We start from the raw sequence: 25435 nt of genomic DNA, 5'->3' as shown, positions 1-25435 counted from the left end.
AAAACTGTTACATCTGGGCTGGGAAGTTCTGACTCATCTGCCATACTCACCAGATACTGCTGCTTCGGATGTCCCTTCAATTTGGTCTTTACAATATTAGCTTCAGGGAAATTTTTTCAATTCCCTGGAAGACTGTAAAAAGCACCTAGAACAGTTCTCTGATCAAAAAGATTAAAAGTTTTGAGAATATGGGATTATGAAGTTGCCTCAAAAATGGAAGAAGGTAGTGGAACAAAATGGTGAATACATTATTCAATAAACTTCCTGGTGAAAATGAGAAATGTGTGTTTTACATTAAAAAAACTGAAGGAATTCTTTGGCCAATCTATTTTTAAAAAATATTAAAGAAAAATTTAAATAAATGCACTGATCAACTTGAGTGAGTCCACAAACTAGGGCCCTAAGGTCATACTCATTCATTTGAGGATGCTTGTGCCCTACAAAGGCAGAGGTGAGTGACTGTAACAAAGACAATACGGCTCGCAAAGACTAATATACTTACTACATGGTTCTCCACCAAGAATTTTTGACAATACCTGGCCAAGATAATCATTTAATGGAAATCCTGGCCCCTGTAGATTTTTTTTTCATGCTGTTACACATTCTGAAATTAATTTTCATGACCACATAATAATCCTGGGGTATATGAAATTCTATCCCCCAGTCTCCTATTTGATCATAAAGTCTATGATTAAATGATATTAGTACATCATCAAAAATATGAATTACTTCAAACAGATGTTGTGTTTTGTTTGTTTAACTTACAAAGAAGAATTTTTTATCGCTTCTGGGTGAATTTGTTGAATCAAAGGATGTCACTATGTTTACTGACTTATTTATAAGTTTTATTAAATAAAAATACTTATTCATGATTAAAATTAGAAAATTCGAAAGAGCATTCCAGACAAAACAAAGCTATTTCCAATCCAACTGCCCAGAGATCATCAGTTCTAGCACTGTGATAAATATCCTTTCCTGATTTTATATTTGTTTGTTTTTGACACACATACATGTAAAAAAACGAACATTATTTAAATGCTCACTATTTGGGGAGGAGTTAGATAAACAGTGATACATCCAGGCTAAGGATCTTTCCAACCCAGGGATTGAGCCTGTGTCTCTTGCATCTCCTGCATTGACAGGTGAATTCTTCACCACTAGCATCACCTAGGAAGCCCTGAAGGAATACTCTACAACTGATAAAAGTAACAATAGGAGGCTGCATTACTTGATGTAGAAAGACTGCTAACATATATACTGATTGATGAAAAAAGCAAGTTAATACATGCTTTAACCCAGTGTTAGTTAAGTACAATCCTTTGTTTTCCTGGTAGTTCCATCTCTTGTGAATGTATCCTCAAGCAGCATATTGCTTAATTTTGCTAGTTTGGGACCCTGGTTAAAATTGAAAGAAACTACATATGTATGTGTATATTCTTATGTGATTTGCTTTTCTTTGAACAATGCTGTTTATTTGAAATCAAGTCATGTTGATAAACCTAATTGTCCTCCATTCACTTTCACAACTGTACACAACGTAATAGTTAAATTAAACAGCTTTGAAACTCCTTTTCCAGGGGAAAAAAAGAGAAAAGAATAAAGCAAGTTAAAAAATAATTATATGGCCAACTATTTCTTGAATATGATGTCAAAACCATAGGTAACAGATGAAAAACATAAACTGGACTCCATCAAAATTAAACTTTTCCATGTCAAAGGGTACTATCAATAGAGTGAAAAGGCAAGGCATGCATTGGGAGAAAATATCTGTAAATCATGTATCAAATAAGGGGTTAATATTCAGAACAGATACAGAGTTTCTACAACCCAACAACAATGACAACAAAAATCACCCCAATTCAAAAAGTGGGCAAAGAACTTGAACAGACATTTTTCCAAAGAGGATATACAAATGTCAATAGCACAAAGAAATAGGCTCAGCATCACTAATCATTAGGGAAATGCAAATCAAACCCACAAAGAGATATCACTTCACACTCATCAGGATAGCCATTATTAAAAAAACCAAACAAACAAAATAACAAGTGTTGGTCAGGATGTGAAGATATTAGAACCCTTGTGAACAGCTGATGGAAACATAAAATAATTTTTCAATCACTATGTAAAACAGTTCCTCAAAACATTAAATATAGAGTTACAACATGATTCAGCAATTCCATTTCTGGGTATACCCCAAAGAACTGAAATCAGGGACTCATACAGATATTTGCACATGCACATTCACAGCAGCAATATTTCAGCCAAAGATGAAATCAACCTAAGGGTCCATTCACTGAGGAGTAGAAAGCTATCACGTGGTAAATATACATAATGGGATATTTTTCAGCCTTAAAAAGTAAGGCAATTCTAGGACTTCTCTGGTGGTTCAGTGGTTAAGAATCTGCCTTACAATGCGGGGCATGCAGATTCAGTCCCTGGTGGGGGAAATAAGATCCCACATGCCTCAAGTCAACGAAGTCAGCACACTGCAACTACTGAGTGCATGTGCTCTAGGGCTCGTGCGCTACAAGAGAAATCCACATACCACATACTGCAACTAGAGAAAGCCCGCATGCTGCAACAAAGGTCTGGGGTAGTCAAAATGAAAAAAAAAATTAAAAAGAATTTTTTTTTAAAAGTGATCAATGCAAAGAAATAGAGGAAAACAACAGAATAGGAAAAACAAGAGACCTCTTCAAGATAATTAGAGATTCCAAGGGAACATTTCATGCAAAGATGGGCTCAATAAAGGACAGAAATGGTATGGACCTAACAGAAGCAGAAGATATTAAGAAGAGGTGGCAGGAATACACAGAAGAACTGTACAAAAAAGATCTTCACGACCAAGATAGTCACGATAATGTGATCACTGACCTAGAGCCAGACATCTTGGAATGTGAAGTCAAGTGGGCCTTAGAAAGCATCACTACTAACAAAGCTAGTGGAGGTGATGGAATTCCAGTTGAGCTATTTCAAGTCTTGAAAGATGATGCTGTGAAAGTGCTGCACTCAATATGCCAGCAGATTTGGAAAACTCAGCAGTGGCCACAGGACTGGAAGAGGTCAGTCTTCATTCCAATCCCAAAGAAAGGCAATGCCAAAGAATGCTCAAACTACCGGACAATTGCACTCATCTCACACGCTAGTAAAGTCATGCTCAAAATTCTCCAAGCCAGGCTTCAGCAGTATGTAAACCGTGAACTCCCAGATGTTCAAGCAGGTTTTAGAAAAGGCAGAGGCACCAGAGATCAAATTGCCAACATCTGCTGGATCATGGAGAAAGCAAGAGAGTTTCAGAAAAACATCTATTTCTGCTTCATTGACTATGCCAAAGCCTTTGACTGTGTCGATCACAATAAACTGTGGAACATTCTGAAAGAGATGGGAATCCCAGACCACCTGATCTGCCTCTTGAGAAACCTGTATGCAGGTCAGGAAGCAACTGTTAGAACTGGACATGGAACAACAGACTGGTTCCAAATAGGAAAAGGTGTACGTCAAGGTTGTATATTGTCACCTTGCTTATTTAACTTATATGCAGAGTACATCATGAGGAACGCTGGGCTGGAAGAAGCACAAGCTAGAATCAAGATTGCCGGGAGAAATATCAATAACCTCAGATATGCAGATGACACTACCCTTATGACAGAAAGTGAAGAGGAACTCAAAAGCCTCTTGATGAAAGTGAAAGAGGAGAGTGAAAAGGTTGGCTTGAAGCTCAACATTCAGAAAACAAAGATCATGGCATCTGGTCCCATCACTTCATGGGAAATAAATGGGAAAACAGTGGAAACAGTGTCAGACTTTGTTTTTTTGGGCTCCAAAATCACTGCAGATGCTGATTGCAGCCATGAAATTAAAAGACGCTTGCTCCTTGGAAGGAAAGTTATGACCAACCTTGATAGTATATTAAAAAGCAGAGACATTACTTTGCCAACCAAGGTCCGTCTAGTCAAGGCAATGGTTTTTCCCGTGGTCATGTATGGATGTGAGAGTTGGACTGTGAAGAAGGCTGATCGCCGAAGAATTGATGCTTTTGAACTGTGGTGTTGGAGAAGACTCTTGAGAGTCCCTTATACTGCAAGGAGATCCAACCAGTCCATTCTAAAGGAGATCAATCCTGGGTGTTCATTGGAAGGACTGATGCTAAAGCTGAAACTACAATACTTTGGCCACCTCATGTGACGAGTTGACTCACTGGAAAAGACTCTGATGCTGGGAAAGGTTGGGGGCGGGAGGAGAAGGGGACGACAGAGAATGAGATGGCTGGATGGCATCACCGACTCTGTGGACATGAGTTTGAGTGAGCTCCGGGAGTTGGTGATGGACAGGGAGGCCTGGCGTGCTGTGATTCATGGGGTCGCGGAGAGTCGGACACGACTGAGCGACTGAACTGAACTGAACTGAACTGAAGACAATTCTGACACATGCTATGACACATAGATAAACCACAAAGATACTATGCTAAGTGAAATACGCCAGTCACAAAAGGATATGTATGATTCCATTTATATGAGGTATGTTAAGTTCAGAGACAGAAAGTAGGATGGCTTTTGCCAGGGGATGGGGTAAGACATATTATCAAAATCTATCTCTAGAACTTTTCCCATTTTGCAAAACTGAAAGCCTGAGCCCACTAAATAATAACTCCATTCTCTCTCACCAAACCATTGACAGTGGTTTCCTCCCAGGAAAGAAAAGAATTCTGGGAGTTCCTGAATGGAAACATAGTTCTATATTTTTTGAGTTTTCTATAATAAAAATGCACCAATGAATTACTTTTAAAATACAATTTTTATAAAAGCTAAAAACATTATTTACAGAGGAAAAAAAGAAAATAAAGGACCGGGGCCAAAATGTTTTGCTGGATGAGTTTTGCAAAACCTTAAGCAAACAAGCAAGTTGCAGATAATAGGAAACTGAAAGCTTCCCAGTTAGTGAATACCAGCTAAAATAATTGATACCCAAACCAAACACAGAGATTAATAAATAAACATGTGAACTAAACCTTAATTATAACTATGGATGTAAAAATAATAAATACAACAAAGCAAATAAATTTCACAACTCTATCCTAAGGATCACACATCATGACTAAATATAGTATATTATAAAAATGAATGATTGACTTAACATCAGAAAAAGTATTAATATAATTGGCTATATTAACAAATCAAGTGAGCTAAATATTATGAACATTTTAATGAATATTAAAAGGTATCTGACAAAATTCAGCATGCATTACAATAAGATTCCTTTTAAAACCAAGGACAGAAAGAAACACCCTCAGTTTAATAAAGAATCAGAAGCCATAAACAGATTCAATGGTGAAATATTAGAATTATTTCCACCATGGTTAGGGACACAACAAAAATTATCATCATTTCCCCACACACTCTTATCTTTGTCAGTGTAAGTAGAAAATAAATTAGAGGAATATATATTGGAAATAAAAAAATTTAAAACCTTAGTTGTATATAATATAACTACTTAAAATTCATGAAGAAAAAAATTACTAGAGACCAATATTCCTAATGAATATAGATGCAACAAGTCTCAATAAAATACTGGCAAACCAACTTCAGCATTTTAAAATGATCATACAGCACGATCAAGTGGGCTTTACTCCTGGGATGTAAGGAGATGGGATAGTTCATCAAATATGAATTAATCAATATAATACATCATGTTAATAGAATAAAAGAAAAATCCTATTATCATCTCAATAGATACAGAAAAACCATTTGACAAAATTCAACAATGATTAGAACTCAACAAATTAGGCATAGAAAGAACATATCTCAAAATAACAAAGGGAGTATATGACATACCCACAGCCAACATCATACATAATGTGCTTTTTATGCTTTGTTCTGTATTTTCCAATTTTATATAATAAAAATGTATTTTTTCTTACAATGTTATTTTTTTAATTATTTAGGAAATTTTCCAGTGGCTTCAGATTTTATGATGGCATCTCCAGTAATAGAGAGTGACAAGGATCTCCAAATGGAGTCAGAAGAATAACAATTCTTAATAAGCTGAGGCTGGCCAAAATCCAAAGGACAATAACCAAAAACCAGTATACTTCATTGTGTCATTATTTAAGGTTCAGTTCAGTTCAGTTCAGTCCAGTCACTCAGTCGTGTCTGACTCTTATTTAAGGTAGAAGAGTCAATAATATTTTGTTGATGAATACACAGTACAGACTATTTAACTTTTTATTTGCTGACTTCTGTGAGAAATACCTCTATTTTAAAATGATAAAAATAAGGAAATCATAAAATAAGCTTTAAAAAGGTCCACAGATACATGGTCTTCTTTTTTCTTTCTTCTATACTTTCAAAGTTCTCTGCAATGAAAAGGGCTTGGAAGCAAAGATTCCCCAGTGACAATAAGTATTGCCTATGTCTTGGGCTCTAAATACCATTCCCACTAATAAGAATCAAGACTTCATGGAAAAAAAAAAAACAGGCAATTCTAGGTCTGGAGAAAGAAAAAAAAAATTCAAAGTGAGCCTACAACACCCTGTTGTTGTTTCAGAACGCAAAGAAGTGTTTAAAGTCCAAAGGAATTATGTCAAAAGGGTTCAACTTGAACTGCTCCCACTGGCCACATTTTGGACAATATGCAGCCCCAGATGAATAGTGTCTATAATATGACAAAACATTTAAAAACAAAAAATCTCTGAATACAGAGTGAGAAACGAAAAACACAAAAGACTGGGGAGCTTCTTTACAGAAGAATATCAGAAAGTAAAAACAGAGGTAAGGAAAGAATTAAAAAATTGCCATTTGCAACCAAACCCCAGAATAAGCACTATTTCAAGCAAGGATCAACAATAGATGCTAAACCCCATGTGAGAAACTGTTGCGAAACAGAATATTTAACACCTTGAGATAACATTCTGTAGGTTTCTTACAAGGAAACACGGATCTGCATAAGATAGTGATCTGTTTCCCCACCTTAGACCACTGATCAAACTCAACACTGCTATGTCACAGACTTCCTGAAGTGATGCAACATAAAGCACTTTGTACCATGGTTGACGTGCTCCTACCTGAACAGACGTTCAGTCCAGTTCCAATCAAGCCTTGGACCTCACTGCTCTGTTTATAGGAAATATTGAGAGAGATCCACAAATAAAGTGGCAATCAGATAAACCCAGAAAACGGGAAATTCTATAAGACAAATGGGATGAACACTTTACAAAGTCAATATTATGAAAAAATAAATGGTCTAAATAAGAGACACATCTATTGAGAAGGAATGTTTTGGAGGCTTTTTCACAGAATAGCTACACTGGCCAGGGCTTCCTTGGTGGCTCAGTGGTAAAGAATCCACCTGCCAATGCAAAAGACCTGGGTTTGATCTCTGGGTCAGGAAGAACCCCTGGAGAAGGAAATGTCAACCCACTCCAGTACTCTTGTTTGGAAAAATCCCATGGCCAGAAGAGCCTGGTGGCTACACCATGGGGTTGCAGAGTCAAACATGACTGAGCCACTAAACAATAACAACAAGAGAGACATCTATGTAACGAAAATTGTTTTGAAAATAATAAATAATAAATCTTTCCTAAGAAATCCTCTTTGGGTAGATCAACTAGGCTAAGTAACTCTCTTAGAAAATCTTCGTGAACTTAGGCTGTAGTGTCTTTGAGAAGCATTTATCCTGTGTGGGTATGTGTGTGTGTGTGCACACATTCCAACTGCTATTCATTGACAAATACTCGAGTGAAACCTCTCAGACTAGAAACCCTGGCACTTTATTTTAGTCAGATGGTTCACACTTGGGGGAAATACATGGCTGCGTAGAGAGAAGTGAACCCCCAGTTGCTTACAATACTACCATGTCAGAAAACGCACATCGCAGGGCAGCTGGGCAAGGCTAGGAAGGCAGCAATCTATAAGAGTCCTCAATTAAGGATTTAACATTCTTAGATTACAGAAAACTTATCTCCACTGTACAGTTTTAAATGCCATCTCTCCTAAACCGCAATTCCCGTCTGTTTCTGTAACTCTCCATAGTATATTAATATTTGATACATCTCATGTCCTTGTGGTACTTTTACAGAGCAGCACCTCCCAGAATTACCTTGAGAATGGATTAAAACACAGATTCCTACTCCACCCACAGAAATCCTGTTCCACAAGCTTAGGGGTTAGCCCAAGAATGTGTCCATCCAGCAGCCTCTGTGTGATGCTGCTATGGAGCATCTGTGAGCTGTGTTTCTGACAGCACTGAACCAGGGCAGAGTGATGGAAAACTCCAGGTCTTTAGGACAGGAAGCAGGGTGGTTCTACAGTCACAACTTCTCAGGATTTCTCCACCATTCTGCAGAAAGGCACAATTCTAGGTCTGACCAGAAATAGAGAACCCTGATGAGGAAGAGAATTTTAAAGAGGGAAGGGCCAGCAGCACTAAATGCTCTTACACTGGAAGCTTCAAGTGTCTTTTGGATGAAGCAGTAAAAACCTTGCTAATGGGATTCATAAAGACAGTATCAACTGGGCAGTAAGCACAGGAGGCTGCCATCTGAGGAATAAATGAAAAAAAAGGAGACACAGGGAATGTAGACAGTTTTTCCAAAAGTCGTCAATAAAGCTAAGTGGAAGATTAGGGTGGCAGCTGGAGATGGGGAGAGTTTAAAAGATCTACATACATATACACAAATATTATGTATATAATTATGTAAAATATATATGTTGTTGAGCTTCTAAGTCGTGTCCAACTCTTTTACGACCCCATGGGCTGTAGCCTGTCAGGATCCTCTGTCCATGGGATTTTCCAGGCAAGAATACTGAAGTGGGTTGCCATTTCCTTTCCCAGAGGATTTTCCGAACCTAGGGGTTGTACCTGCATCTCCTGAGTTGGCAGATGGATTCTTTACTGTTGAGCAACCAGGGAAGATATATATATCTTATACACACACACATATATATGCACACATACACACACACACATATATTTTGCAAATTATACTTCTATTTAAGATGGAAGAGATCTGGTCACATTTAACCCTGATGGGAAAAGGAGAGAGACTCGAAAGAGGATAAAGGAGAGAGACGGTAGGTGAGGTGAGATCTCTGAGGAAGCAGAGGGGGCTGGAATCCAGGATGCAGATGGAGGGATTAACTAGCCTTGGAAAGGAAGATGGACACTTGTTCCTCTGTAATGGGAGGGAGCAAAGAATGGATGGGCGCAGCTGCAGGGCACAGTCTATACTAACAGTTTCTGTTTTACTGAGTTATGGGGTTTTTTACAATCTTCTTTGGAGTCTGGCACAGAATTGGTTTTTGTAAATGGTCCATAAATGTTTGAAAAGACAATATGTTCCCTCAAAATGCAATGCTCAATAATACCTGTTAATGTAACATGACTTAGTTCCTACTAAGTGTGTTCAAGTCTTCATAACAGTTTTGTTTGCGTCAATTTCTTCTTACAGACCTATAGGGCTATTGTTTTCTTTGTACATTTTTTAGTATTTATTTTTGGGGCTTTCCAGGTGGTGCTGGTGGTAAAGAAAATGTCTGCCAAGCAGGAGACATGGGTTCCATCCCTGGGTTGGGAAGATCCCCAAGAGAAGGAAACACCTACCCACTCCAGTATTCTTGCCTGGCAAATCCCATGGACAGAGGAGCCTGGTGAGCTACAGTCCATGGGGTCACAAAAGAGTCAGATCTGAGTGACTGAAAAGAGTCAGATCTTAGTGACTGAGCATTCATGCATGCAAGATTCTACTAGCTTTGATATTAATACTGCTAACATGCTTTCTCATCTCCCCTGTCACACTGGGTTACTTAAAACCCCAGACAAATAGCTTCCAGGTAAATCCCCCTCAGTATGGAGCTAACAGGAGCAAGCTGTATCTTGTGTTTCAGGACAGGTGAAATAGACACCACTTAAAACCTCCTCTCACAAGTTTGCTTATGAGGCCACAAATCAGGTCTTATTTTGGGGCCACTTTAAAATATTATACTCTCTAATGGTACAGAATCCAATGGTTGAGAACATGGCAGACGGCAGAAGGTTTCTTCTCTACCCCATCTAAACAATGTTCATAACAGCAGGTCCACGACTAGGAAATCTAGATTTGGTGGTGGTGTTGGGAACTTGTTCCTGTTGAACACCTTCATTGTTTCAAACTACTTCAAAACATTTTCATTGAAATTTGGGGTGAGAGATCCTTGATACTGCTACTCACTATGTCATCTTCCAGGGCTTCTATTCAACACACTCTGCATTTCTTTTTACTCTACAAACTACTGGGAGAAGAAATATGGAATCATGGCTAAGATCACAGACCAGAGAGTCAGGCAACCTAGGCTGGAATGCCAGCTTCACCACTTACAACCACTGTGTGACTTTGGGCAAGTTTCCTACCTTCTCTGTGCCTCAGTTACATGTGTAAAATGAGGATAATACTACTTGTTTCAAGGAGTTGTTGAGAGGATTTGATAACATAATACATGCAAAGGATGTAGAAGAAAACCAGCAGTCGGGCTGGCTAAGCGCAAGTTATTAAAACCAGGCTGAACACATATGATGCCCCCAGGCACGATCCTGAGTAACTTGAGAAAACTGCCTTCTTTGTTCTAATAAAAAGCCATTCCTACAATTAAGAAAACTGAACTTTTGCAAGTTTAAGTGACTTGTCCAAGATCACAGACTTCCCAAGCAGCAGGGCTGAGGTCAGAACCAAACACTGCACTCTTAACCCTTCTACTGTTGAGACCCAGTTGTCACTGTATAAACTCCCACTCTCCCATCACAAGCACATTTATTACACTTTGATTTTATGGGCTTCACTTGTTTGATTTTGCAATCACTGGGCTGACCCAAGGATCTATTAAGTTTGCTTCCACTGACTTCCCTCCCACACATAAACGCTCAAGTCCAGCTGTTCCATCATACTTTTTCTATGTCTCATTTCCTGCCGCAGAGATCACCGCTTTGCTAAGTAGCAAAATGTACAGGAAATAAACTGTCCACACAATATTAACTAATCAATAAACATCAGTTTCAGCCTCAGGAGGACTGCAACTTATACCAGATCATGTACTTGCACTATAAAGTCAAGTTAGAACTGCACCCACCTAAATACACACATTCCAACGTAACAGAAAAAAGAGAGACTCTCCCATTCATTACCCTCACTTGGACAATCTCATTCCCACTTTTCCATCTCTGTTTTTTTCACTTTTTTTTCAATTTGGTTGGGTATTTTGCTGAACAAAACTTTCGGTCTTGCATATTTCATGTTATTTTTTGACCTTGCATCTTTTATTCTTCTGCTTTTTTAGGCTCAAACACATACACACACACACACACACACACACACCCCACCCTCCACCTTCTCTCCATTCCCAAAGAATAGAGGAGCTTTTTTTTTTTAAAGAAGAAAAGTATCGAATAAATGCTAATGCTAATAATAATTCTATGAAAAAACTGAAAATAATACTTATCTTCCTTTAAAACAAGATAACAAGTGTGAAAGCATTTTGTAAATTGAAAAACATATAAACACAAAAATGGTGTTTACTAATACTCTTACATATAACCACTTGGCATCATTTAACCTAAAACAACATTGTATAGAACAGGGGTTGACAACTTTCCAAATTAGGGTAATCAAGTTCTGTTCTGTCTTGTTTTTACTTCTTGGTCTTGCACCATGCTATGTGGGATCTTAGTCTCCTGACCAGTGATAGAACCTGCACTTCCTGCATCAGAAGCACGGAGTCCTAACCACTGGACCACCAGGGAAGGCCGTAGGATAGTCAAGTTTGATTTAAGTTTATCTGTGCCTTTGTGGGTGTGGTGGAGGACTGGGAGATGAAAGAAGAGAAAGCCAGTGTGTGGCTACATGGATTCTGAAAATGGAGGGCTGATCATATACTTCCTTTTGACACAGAGGTGGGACACATGAAATGCGCCAAGGAACAAAGTTGGGCAAAATAAAAATCAGAAATTAAAAACCATCTTTAAAAAGCAGACAGGGGACTTGAAAGGGATTGGATTTGGTGAGAGGAAACTGCTGCAGCTGAAACCCAATTTCTACACCTCTGCTGTAATTACATCCCTGCCCTGAGCTACTCATGTGCTACATCATGTATGGCGTTTATTGCTGCATCTGCAAATGAGTGTCCTTAGCTATTAGCCTTGGTATCTATGTAGAAACATCTGCTCCCAATCTGGAGGTGTAGATCTTTAATGGCTTAAAACGCCTTTACCCAGAAGAATATGTAACAGGCAGAGTGTCTAACAGTGCATACTACTGTGCTGGTTTCCAGGACTAGTTTTGAATAGCAAGTGGCAGAGGGAACTGTGGCCTTCCCTGGTGGCTCAGCAGTAAAGAACATGCCTGCCAATGCAGGAGACATGGGTTTGATATCTGGGTTTGGAAGATCCTCTGGAGAAGGAGACGGCAACCCACTCCAGTATCCTTGCCTGGAAAATCCCGTGGACAGAGAGGAGCCTGGTGGGCTACAGTCCATGGGGTCACAAAAGAGTCAGACACAACTTAGCTACTAAACGTGAGAGGGCTCTGTTTTACATACAGCACCTGACAACATTGTTCTGTCCGATGTTTCCCAAAATCAGAGTACAACCTTTCTCTGCCGTTTACACTGCAGCTAAGAAATCCAGAGCCTGGTAAGGACTAAATGGCCACTTGCCTCTGACTCTGTAATGGGATACCCCCAAATATGCCATTTTGGCATACCGATTACTGGCATACAGCTGGCGGCGGCTGCGCTTCGCTGGACCAGCCTTAAGGATATATCCCACGTCCAAGGTCAAAGAAACCCCAGTAAGACGGTAGGTGCTGGAGCAACTGTGAGGAGATACCCTGCATCCAAGGGCAAAGGAGAAGCCCCAGAAAGATGGTAGGAGGGGCGAATTCGCATTTAGAATCAAATCCCATTCCCGCCAAAGATGCTCAGTTCAGTTCAGTCGCTCAGTTGTGACTGACTCTTTGCGACCCCATGAATCACAGCACGCCAGGCCTCCCTGTCCATCACCAACTCCCGGAGTTCACTCAAACTCATGTCCATTGAGTCGGTGATGCCATCCAGCCATCTCATTCTCTGTTGTCCCCTTCTCCTCCCGCCCCCAATCCCACCCAGCATCAGAGTCTTTTCCAGTGAGTCAACTCGTCGCATGAGGTGGCCAAAGTATTGGAGTTTCAGCTTTAGCATCAGTCCTTCAATGAACACCCAGGATTGATGTTCTCTAGAGTGGACTGGTTGGATCTCCTTGCAGTACAAGGGACTCTCAAGAGTCTTCTCCAGTACCACAGTTCAAAAGCATCAATTCTTCGGCCATCAGCTTTCTTCACAGTCCAACTCTCACATCCATACATGACCATTGGAAAAACCATAGCATTGACTAGACAGACCTTTGTTGGCAAAGTAATGTCTCTGCTTTTTAATATACTATCTAGTTTGGTCATAACTTTCCTTCCAAGGAGTAAGCGTCTTTTAATTTCATGACTGCAATCAGCATCCCCAGTGATTTTGGAGCCCCAAAAAATAAAGTCTGACACTGTTTCCACTTTTTCCCCACCTATTTCCCATGAAGTGATGGGACCAGATGCCATGATCTTTATTTTCTGAATGTTGAGCTTCAAGCCAACTTTTCACCCTCCTCTTTCACTTTCATCAGAGGTTTTTTAGTTATTCTTCACTTTCTGCCATATGGGTGGTGTCATCTGCATATCTGAGGTTATTGATATTTCTCCTGGCAATCTTGATTCCAGCTTGTGCTTCTTCTAGCCCAGCGTTCCTCATGATGTACTCTGCATATAAGTTAAATAAGCAGGGTGACAATATACAACCTTGATGTACTCCTTTTCCTATTTGGACCAGTCTGCTGTTCCATGTCCAGTGTAGCTTCCTGACCTGCATACAGGTTTCTCAAGAGGCCTCTTCAAGAAAATTAGAGATACCAAGGGAACATTTCATGCAAAGATGGGCTTGATAAAGGACAGAAATGGTGTGAACCTAACAGAAGCAGAAGATATTAAGAAGAGGTGGCAAGAATACACAGAAGAACTGTACAAAAAAGATCTTCACGACCAAGATAATCACAATGGTGTGATCACTGACCTAGAGCCAGACATCTTGGAATGTGAAGTCAAGTAGGCCTTAGAAAGCATCACTACAAACAAAGCTAATGGAGGTGATGGAATTCCAGTTGAGCTATTTCAAATCCTGAAAGATGATGCTGTGAAAGTGCTGCACTCAATATGCCAGAAAGTTTGGAAAACTCAGCAGTGGCCACAGGACTGGAAAAGATCAGTCTTCATTCCATTCCCAAAGAAAGGCAATGCCAAAGAATGCTCAAACTACCTGCACAATTGCACTCATCTCACACGCTAGTAAAGTCATGCTCAAAATTCTCCAAGATAGGCTTTAGCAATACGTGAACCATGAACTTCCACATGTTCAAGCTGGTTTTAGAAAAGGCAGAGGCACCAGAGATCAAATTACCAACATCCGCTGGATCATCGGAAAAGCAAGAGAGTTCCAGAAAGACATCTGTTTCTGCTTTATTGACTATGCCAAAGCCTTTGACTGTGTGGATCACAGTAAACTGTGGAAAATTCTGAAAGAGATGGGAATACCAGACCACCTGACCTGCCTCCTGAGAAATCTGTATGCAGGTCAGGAAACAACAGTTAGAACTGGACATGGAACAACAGACTGGTTCCAAATAGGAAAAGGAGTACGTCAAGGTTGTATATTGTCACCCTGCTTATTTAACTTTTATGCAGAGTACATCATGAGGAATGCTGGGCTAGAAGAAGCACAAGCTGGAATCAAGATTGCCGGGAGAAATGTCAATAACCTCAGATATGCAAATGATACCATCCTTATGGTAGAAAGTGAAGAAGAACTAAACAGCCTCTTGATGAAAGTGAAAAGGGAGAGTGAAAAAGTAGGGTGAAAGCTCAACATTCAGAAAACAAAGATCATGGCATCTGGTCCCATCAGTTCATGGCAAACAGATGGGGAAACAGTGGAAACAGTGGCAGACTTTATTTTTTGGGGTTCCAAAATCACTGCAGATGGTGATTGCAGCCATGAAATTAAAGGATGCTTACTCTTTGGAAGGAAAGTTATGACCAGCCTAGACAGCATATTAAAAAGCAGAGACATTATTTTGTCAACAAAGGTCCATCTAATCAAGGCTATGGTTTTTCCAGTAGTCATGTATGGATGTGAAAGTTGGACTATAAAGAAAGCTGAGCACCGAAGAATTGATGCTTTTGAACTGTGTTGTTGGAGAACACTCTTGAGACCCCTTGGACTGCAAGGAAATCCAACCAGTCCATCCTAAAGGAGATCAGTCCTCGGTGCTCCTTGGAAGGACTGATGTTGAAGCTGAAACTCCAAAACTTTGGCCACCTGATGCGAAGAACTGACTTATTTGAAAAGACCCTGATGCTGAGAAAGATTGATGGCGGGAGAAGAAGGGGACAACAGAGGATGAGATGGTGGATAGCATCACCAACTCAATGGAGATGAGTTTGAGTAAACTCTGGGAGTTGGTGATGGACAGGGAGGCCTTGCACGCTTCAGTCCATGGGGTCGCAAGGAGTCAGACACGACTGAGTAACTGAACTGAACTGATTATTTTGAATTAAAGGTACTAAGAAACAGCCAGTGCAAGGATACTGTGTCCCTCCACTGGATGAAAGCAGGAGATAAAGCTTCCAGGGGAAGAAGGCATCCTTATCATCAGAAGCCCATGTAAACCAATATAAACATGTAAAATTTCCTGGACTCTTTAGGAAGACAAGTCATCTCTGTGGAACCTTTTCATCAGAAATTTGGAAAATTCTTCCTATGAGATCCTAGGACTAACTTCTCTGACCTCCATTCCACCTCAAGGTCTGTGCTTTATAAAATAAGGAATAAAGTACAAATATATTTAATAGATTTTCAGAACTAAAAGATGTCTTAGACATGATCTGTGCTAACACATTCAGGACACAGATGAAAAAGTCCAAGTTCCTATGATCTTGCCTAAGATCACAGACAGTGGCCAAGCAGAGGTTATTACCCTAGTCCAAAAATTCCTGTCCCAAAATTCTGTTGCACAATGTTTAGTCTCACCAAAAACACAACAGGAAGCAGAATTATCTCCAGTGAAGAACCTGTATTCATTCGTGCAACATTTATTGAGCTCCTCTGACGTGCTTGGTACCCTACAAGTTCCAGGAATAAAATGATGAAAATGATAGATACACAGTCCACTTTTGCAACATTTGTCCAGCAGGAGAGATGAATTAAGTAAACAAATATAGCTCTCTCTTGAACAACACAGGGGTTAAGGGCACTGACCCTACATGCAGTTGAAAATCTGGGTATAATTTATAGTTATCTCTCTGAATCTGTATCTAAGTTTCCACATCCGGGGATTCACCCAGCTGAGGATCATGTTGGTAATGTAGTATGTACTACTGACAAAAATTTGTGTATAAGTGAACCTATGCAGTTCAAACCCAGGTTATTTAAGAGTCAACTGTAAATGAAACAATTACTTCTTGCAATAAAGAGTAAGAAGGAAATAGAAAACAGAAGGGCTGACTTTAGGCAGATTGGTCAAGGAAAGTATCTCTGAGGAGGTGATGCTTAAGCTCAAGGTTGAGAAAGAGACAGCCAAGTTAAGAGCTAGAAGAAGTGTGCTCAGGGCTCAGGAATTGGTCAGTGCAAAAGCCATGGAAGAAAAGTTCCCTGGGAAGTCAAAAATCTTCCAGAAAATCAAGACAACTAGAGACTAGTGAATGAGGGCAAGACAGTACACATGACATGATATAAAAGCCAGATACATCAGATTTTGAAAGTCATGGGTAGGGGTATAGATTTTAAAATAAGTGTAAATATAAAGGCAATTTACAAAGAGGTATTAAGCCAGGAGTCCCTGGTGAGTGTGGCTACTCTGTGAAAAACAGCCTGCATAAAATTCCTTCTTAACAGAACCTACATGTCATTGTCCTCTTGTTTTTCTTTGCAAAGGACATAGAAGATGCACAAAAACATGTGGAAGAGCAAGGCAAGGGCCCTACATTTTCAATCTTGGGATCTCCTTCCATGCCATGCTCTCTCTTGTGAATTAAATATCCCATGAAAATGAATGGAGTCTGGGAATTCCCTGGTGGTCCAGTGATTAAGAATCTGCCTGCCAATGCAGGGGGCAAAGATTCTATTCCTGGTTGGGGAACTAAGATCCCCACAAGCTGTGCAGTGGGGCCAAGAATATTTTTTTAATGTAAAAAATAAATAAAATGAACAGGGTGCTTGGTTTGAATATTCTTTTGCCAGACACAGTTCTGGCATACAGCACTATCTATCAGAATCTTACCCTACAAAGACGAAGGCAGGGAGGCAGAAAGAGATGAGGTAAAAAGGCAGGAGGAAGGGAGAGCAATCTGTTTACCACCTCAGCAAGCCCGTTATAGTCAATAACAGTCTTCTTTGTCATGTAATAAGTTAAGTGGACAGATGGTTTTTGGAAATAACAGTCAAAACAGAAACAAAGAGCATATGAAGAGAAAAAAAAAGTGTGTATGAAGAGAAAACGTTCTAAGAACCGCCCTGTGAGGTAGCCCCACAGTCTGCCTAGCCCAGGATTCTGTATTTTCTAGGAGACCAAGGATGCTTGGTAAGAAGGTGTGGGGTTCCAGGTCAGCCTCAGGTGTCACTGCATCAATAAGCTTAGCTGTCACCAGGGAAAAATGTACAGTTGACCCTTGGACAATGCTAGGGGTGGGGATGGCGGCAATTAGGAGCAACAACCCCCTCCAGTCAACAATCCAAGCATAGCATAGGGACTTTCCAGAGTGGTTAAGACTACACTCTCAACTCAGGGGGCTGGGTCAATCCCTGGTTGGGGAACTAAGATCCCAAATGCCATGCATCGCAGACAAAAAACTCCACAAAATATAACTGATAGTCAGCTCTCCATATACACTTTCTCTGTTATCTGTGGTTCCATGTGGGTGGGTCCAACCAACTGCAAGTCATTTATTCATGTAGTATTTACTGCTGAAGAAAATGGAAAACCATGCAGTTCAAACCTGTGTTGTTCAAGGGTCAACTCTACAAACAGATCAGACAAGGTGAGCTTATTTATTTGTCTCAGGGGTGCATGGTCCTTCTATGGACAAGGTCAAAACAATGGCAAAATCTGGAAATACAAGTGAGTCCCCCAGTACCAAATCCAAATGATCCAATCAGGGGTGTATACTTTTTTGTTGCTGTTTTTAGACTCTTCTCTCCTTAAAAAGCTGAGTGGCCTCCAGCTCTTCGTTCCAACAGTCAAAGCTATGGATGCCAGTTGTGAGTTCAGCCTCTCTCCTTCTCCCTCTGAACAGGAAATGTGCATGTTGTATGTGGATTAATTTCTGATATTTCTCACAGCGAAGATTTTGGCTCCAGGCTCTTCCACCTTGAATTTGCCTCCCTGCAGGATGGAAACAGGGCCCAAGAGCAGTCTCATGCACTTTCTTGCTAGCAGGGCTGTGCCAACAGCATCTCCCTGCCCTGGCCTCCTTCAGCGTGAGACTTGGGGAAGATAGGAATGACGGCTTGGCAAGGTGAGGCCCAAGGAGCTTGGTGGACTCTGCAGGCCTGGGGATGCACACTCAGGGAGAGACGTGGCTTCATTTCCCACATTTCTTTCACACAAAGCATCATTACAGGGAAGTGCTTCCATATGGCCCACAGAAAATCTCAGCCAAAAACAGCTTCAGTTGGCCAGATTCAGAGCAGTAACAGACATGAAGGGGCCATAATGAAAAGCAAGGATGAGAAGCACCAGGTTTTCACGCAGGCAGGCAGTCAGGCAGGCATCTTTGCTAACTTTAGCCTCAGCCCTAAAGCAGGCAGACAGAGCCTGGACTTGCCAGCGGCATGCCCTCAGCTCTACTAGCTCCCTTTAGGGATCTGTCTCTGAGCTCCAGCTGCTCTTCTTTTGCAGAAATTATTCAAAAGTATTAAATGTTTAGGGACCCTTCACTTGAATTGTTCTGAACTGGTATCAGGGGTCCGAGACCTCTTCAAAAACTCAGAATGGCAAATTTGAGGTTTATGGGGACACATGCATTTTTTTCTGGAGAGAAGAATGCATAATTTTCAATAGATTCTCAAGAGGATCTATTATCCTAAAGCTGAAAATCAACGAAAAAGAGAGACAGAGAGACACACACAGAGAGAATATGAAGTATCTTACCAAGTGTGAGGAACAGTGAAGTCAAGCAGTACAGCCCCCATTACAATCCCCTCCCAGGGTTTCCTCAGAATACTTCTTCAAAAAGACTAGTTTCTTGACACAATATCACTCAGCTTCTACTCTAGTTCAACTAGAATTTTCTCAATTTCTAATCTCTCCGAGACCCTCAGAAGACGCCACCTTTCCTGATGAGATTTGCACACTCTTTCAAGCCAACACCATGTCAGCACTTTCCTGATGCCCAAGCCGACAGTGACTTTCCCTACTGTCATCTCAGCCCAAAGCCACTCTAGTTAACTCTCCACAGCACAGCCTGGCTCTTCACTCTCTTCCTCTGGGTCTGACTCTTTCCTCTATTTTTGGTTTGTCGTTGTTCAGTCGCTAAGTCCTATCTGACTCTATGTAACTCCCACGGGCCGTAGCCCTCCAGGCTCCTCTGTCCGTGGAATTCTCCAGGCAAGAATACTGTAGTGTGTTGCCATTTCCTCCTCCAGGGCATCTTCCCGACCCAGGGATCAAACCTGCGCCTCCTGCACTAGCAGGAGGGTTCTTTACCACTGAGTTACCCGGGAAACCCCACAATTCACTGTTTTTTAACACCTTTGACGTGATTTTCCTCCACACCCATCAGTAGCACTCTCAAAAACAATGCCTGGGTGGAATAAGCACTGGTTTTGAAATCTGTTTACATTTAATGTTATGTTAGACAGTGACAGCCTTTGGTACCTAAATGACAATATTTCTAATAAAAATATTGCTAGCATTTACTGAACAGTCTCTGACATTATTTGGAATGCTTGGCATGACTGAATTATCTAGTATTGACAGCAACTCTACAGAGGTGGTACAACTTCTGTTCCCAGATTAAAATGAGAAAGTCAAGATACACAGAAGAGTTCAAAAACTTGCCCTGTTTACAGAGCTAGTAAACAACAGACCCAGTATTTAAACCCAGGCAGTCTGGTCCCAGACACCAATTTCTTAACTGTCTCTCTTCTCTCTTTCTTAGTATCCTCATCTATAAAATGGATTCAGTTCAGTTCAATTCAGTCGCTCAGTCGTGTCCGACTCTCCGCGACTCCATGAATTACAGCACTCCAGGCCTCCTGTCCATCACCAACTCCCGGAGTTCACTCAAACTCATGTCCACAGAGTCGGTGATGCCATCCAGCCATCTCATTCTCTGTCGTCCCCTTCTCTTCCTGCCCCCAACCTTTCCCAGCATCAGAGTCTTTTCCAGTGAGTCAACTCATCGCATGAGGTGGCCAAAGTATTGCAGTTTCAGCTTTAGCATCAGTCCTTCCAATGAACACCCAGGACTGATCTCCTTTAGAATGGACTGGTTGGATCTCCTTGCAGTATAAGGGACTCTCAAGAGTCTTCTCCAGCACCACAGTTCAAAAGCATCAATTCTTCGGTGATCAGCTTTCTTCACAGTCCAACTCTCACATCCATACATGACCACGGGAAAAACCATAGCCTTGACTAGACGGACCTTGGTTTGGACAATATCAAAACTACCATGTACAGGGATTGGAATTAAATGATATGCATTTATTATAAACCATTAGATCAATATTAGCAATAATAGAATGGATGCAATGTGGTACACTTGATTTCCCAGCTCCTAGGAAGCCAGGTGGAGAAAGCAATGGCAAGCCACTCCAGTACTCTTGCCTAGAAAATCACATGGACAGAGGAGCCTGGTGGGCTGCAGTCCATGGGGTCGCTACTAGTCGGACACGACGGAGCGACTTCACTTTCACTTTTCACTTTCATGCATTGGAGAAGGAAATGGCAACCCACTCCAGTGTTCTTGCCTGGAGAATCCCAGGGACAGCGGAGCCTGGTCAGCTGCCGTCTATGGGGTCGGACACGACTGAGGCGACTTAGCAGCAGCAGCAGCAGCAGGAAGCCAGGGTGTCACATGCCACAATTCTGGCCAATGAGGCAAAATTCCCTGGGGAGGACTTCTCTCCCTGACTAAAGGTACGGTATTAAAAGAATGCCTTTTGCACCACCTTCTTCTTTATCACCTGACAAGCTGGATGTGTTGTCTAGATGTTTAACAGTGACTTAGCAACCACAAGTAAAAGCTATAGTCTAGGCTGATGAAGGAGAGACAAGAGCCTGATTCCACAAAAACATAGTAAAACAGCTTCCCCAAACCTGACTGCCTACTCCAGACTTCTGTTAGAAGAGATATGTAAACTCCTGCATCTATAAGTTGGTCCTCCTGCGATTTGCCATGGAATGCATCCCTCCCTGGTACACATCTCTCAAAGCCAGCTCCTTGGGGAATCTCATGGGACCTCCACGAATTCACGGTTCCCAGTCTCACCTAGGCCCCTTGCAGCTACTCCTCTGCCTCTTTACCATCCTTTGGGGAGGAGGTCGCGCATGGGGCTTGTGGGATCTTAGCTCACTGGCCCCAGATTGAACCTGGGCCCCAGCATTGAAAGTGCAGAGTCCTAACCTCTGGGAATTGTCCTCCTTACTGTGTTTGAAGAGTTCCTTACCCACCTCAAGTCTTTGACAGTCCTCTCACTTTTTTTTATTGAAGTGCAGTTGATTTACAATATTGTGTTAGTTTCAGGTGCACAGCACTGTGATTCAGTATTTCTGCAGATTATATTCCATTACAGGTTATTACAAGATATTGGGTATAATCAGTTCCCCATGCTATGCTGTATATCCTTGTTGTTTATCTATTTTATATACAGTAGTTTGTATCTGTTAATCCCATACTCCTAATTTTCCCTCCCCCTTCCCTCTCCCCTTTGGTAACCAGAAGTTTGTTTCCTATATCTGTGATTCTGTTTTATTTTTATTTTTTTTAGGGAGTCTGAAATCTTTTTATAATTCCTTGGCATCATAATATTAGCTCACCAAACACCAACTTGGGCTTACTGTCTGCAACAGGCAAGTCAGACTATAGTACATTTTGCAATTGAAAGAATATTAAAACTGTTTCTCAAGTCACTAAGCACCCTCCTGCCACAATCATTCTCAAAGCTTGCACGGATATTTTGTTGTACTCAAATTGTTTTTTCTACTGTTAATCCTTTTGCCAATGTTTTATCCTAAAGAAGAAGGAAGTGACGTAGAGATCATAGCTTCGAATGAAGAAAAGGATGGCTGGAGAGTAAGGTCATCTCCCTTTATCCTTCAGCCAATGTTAACTACATGTCAGACACTTTCTCATACGTAGTTTAATTTGATCCTCACAATGACCCTAAGAGCTGAGCATAATTATTATCCCCATTGGTGAATCTGTTTGAGAGCCTTCACACTCAAGCAGCTGATTCTACCTCCTAATGAAGAGTATTAAAAGAAAAAATCAAAACTGTATTGGAACACAGTTAATGTCTCACCATGTTCTCCAAGGGCACCTAGAGTTACTCAGTTCTTAACATGGTGTGACTGTGTACCCCCTCCTTTAGTCCTGGGAAAATCCTTCCCTCCATTCATTCTCTCATCTTCTATTTACTTCTAAACCCACTGCAATCAGGCTTTGGTTTTAGCCAGAAATTCATTGAAACCACTCTTGCTAAGGTCACAGATTTGGCTTCAAATTGCCAATGAGAAATTTTTGGATTTTTATTCCAGTCGACCTCGAAACAGCATTTCACATGGCGGACTATTACCTCCTTTTTTGGAATTACTTATTCCTTCAGCTCCCATACTGCTTCTGCTAAGTTCTGAGTTTACCTACTCTTCTCATTATCTTTTCACTTGAATCCCCTCAAACTTTCTCCCTGGGTAAATTCTCATGCCTTCCTAATATATTGTACATACTCTCTTTGGATAAACTCAGTTAATTTATAACTAAAGGGAATTCCCTGGGGGTCCAGTGGCTAAGACTCCACGCTCCCAATGCAGGGGGCTCAGGTTTGACCCCTGGTCAGGGAACTAGATGCCACGTGCTGCAACTAAGAGTTTGAATGCCACAGCTAAAGATCCCATGCGTCACAATGAAGATGGAAGATCCCATGAGCTGCAACTAAGACCCAATGCAGCCATAAAAAGTTAATTACCTAAAAAATATATGTATTAAAAAATGCATAACTGATCCAGCAATCGCACTCCTGGGCATACACATCGAGGAAACCAGAATTGAAAGAGACACATGCTTCAATGTTCATTGCAGCACTGTTTATAATAGCCAGGACATGGAAGCAACCTAGATGTCCATCTGCAGATGAATGGATAAGAAAGCTTTGGTACATATACACAATGGAGTATTACTCAGCCATTTAAAAGAATGCATTTGAACCAGTTCTAAAGAGGTGGATGAAACTAGAGCCTATTATACAGAGTGAACTAAGCCAGAAAGAAAAACACCAATACAATATACTAACACATATATATGGAATTTAGAAAGATGCAAATGATAACTCTGTATACGAGACAGCAAAAGAGACACAGATGTATAGAACAGTCTTTGGGACTCTGTGGGAGAGGGTGAGGGTGGGATGGTTTGGGAGAATGGTATTGAAACATGTATATTATCACATGTGAAACGAACCGCCAGTTCAGGGTCAATGCAAGTTACAGGATGTTCAGGGCTGGTATGCGGGGATGACCCAGAGGGAGGATAAGGGGAGGAGGGAGATGGGAGGGGGGTTCGGGAGGGGGAACTCATGTACACCCGGGGTGGATTCATGTCAGTGTATGGCAAAACCAACCAACATAATACTGTAAAATAATCAGCCTCCAATAAAAATAAAAAAATAAAAATAAAAAATGCATAACTAAAGACCATTAACAACAATGGACTGTCACATTTCAGATCAACTCTTTCACCCCAAACAAAATATAATTAACATCTGTTTGAAGGTATCAGAAAAGTAACAAATCACTGAATACTTATGGGGCCACATTTCTGGAAAGAAGAAAACCCAAGGAGGTGAACCCTTATTTTTGGTATGTATCTCCTCTCCATGCATTCCTTCTCCAGATGGACAGAAAAGAAATCCACCCAACTGCTCAGGCTGGGAAATCTGCATCACTCTAGCTTCCTGTCTCTCTTACAGTTTTCACTCTATGAATTAGCAAACTCTACTGACTCTCGCTCCTAAATCTCTCTGCCCCCTCTGATCCCTCCTCTACCTCTCCCACCTCGCTACAACCCCAATGAAGACATCATTATTTCAAACACCCTTGAGTATTTAAATGTGGCATCCTAGTTGGACTCCTTGCTTCCAGGCTTACTTCCACAAGTTGCCAGAATCACTTCATTAAAATGCAAATCTAATCAAGTCCCTCCACTGCCTAAATTGCTGTAATGACTTCACTTAACCTGAAACGTGACTCGCAACAATGAAGGCCTTTATGATTCCTTCTGAATGCCACTGTGTCTTTCCTCCCACCCTAAGCGATGTGCAATCCTAGGTTACTCAAGAAAGTCCAGGCTTCACTCTAATGTCACGCCATGAACTTTGTGTTTCCTCTGCCTGGAAAACCCTCTCCACCCTCCACTCCTCCTCTAAGGTTCTCCCCATTTTGGGAGAATGAGTAAAATCCCCATTTCATAGACTTCCCTAGAAGTCCAATGGTTAGGACTCTGTGCTCCCAATGCAAGGGGCACAGGTTCAATCCCTGGTGGGGAACTATGATCCCACAAGCCAATCAGTGTGGCCAAAAAAGATAAAATTTTGGCTTCCCTGATAGCTCAGTTGGTAAAGAATCCCTCAATGCAGGAGACCCTGGTTTGATTCCTGGGTCAGGAAGATCCCCTGGAGAAGGGAACAGCTACCAACTCCAGTATTCTGGCCTGGAGAATCCCATGGACTGTATAGAGTCAGACAGGACGGAGCGACTTTCACTTTCTGTTTCATAAGTTAAATCCAAATAAACTCAAAGAAATACGATTTTAAAGTAGGAACACACATACAAAAAAGCACTGGCAGAAGGCATACATGTATAATTTTTTTCTCTTTAAGGCAGTGGGTAGGCAAACTATACCCGGAGGCTCAAATTTAGCCTGCAGGCTAGTTTTGTGAATAAAACTTTATTGGAACACAGCTCTTCCCATTGGTTCACTGGTTGCCTGTGGCTGCTTTTCACCAGCAGCAGCAGTGCTGAGTAACTAAGACAGAAACTATATAGGCTAAAAAGCCCTTAAATATTTCCTCTTTACCCCTTTACAGAAAAAGCTGACTGACCCCTAATTTTAAAAAAAAAATTTAAGCAG

General features: G+C 41.0%; 1 protein-coding gene across 5 annotated transcripts in view; it reads right to left on the bottom strand.

The window, feature by feature from the left end:
* Positions 1-25435, bottom strand: part of LOC129550338 (ADAMTS-like protein 3) — a 408047-nt gene that overhangs the window by 199535 nt on the left and 183077 nt on the right. The window lies entirely within an intron of this gene.

The sequence above is a fragment of the Moschus berezovskii genome, chromosome 21 (genome assembly GCF_049115385.1).
Source record: "Moschus berezovskii isolate FMDL1 chromosome 21, NW_MosBer_1.0, whole genome shotgun sequence".
In the NCBI taxonomy this organism is placed as follows: domain Eukaryota; kingdom Metazoa; phylum Chordata; class Mammalia; order Artiodactyla; family Moschidae; genus Moschus; species Moschus berezovskii.
Note: the sequence above shows the minus strand (reverse complement) of the source record. Positions and strands in the feature narration are given on the sequence as shown.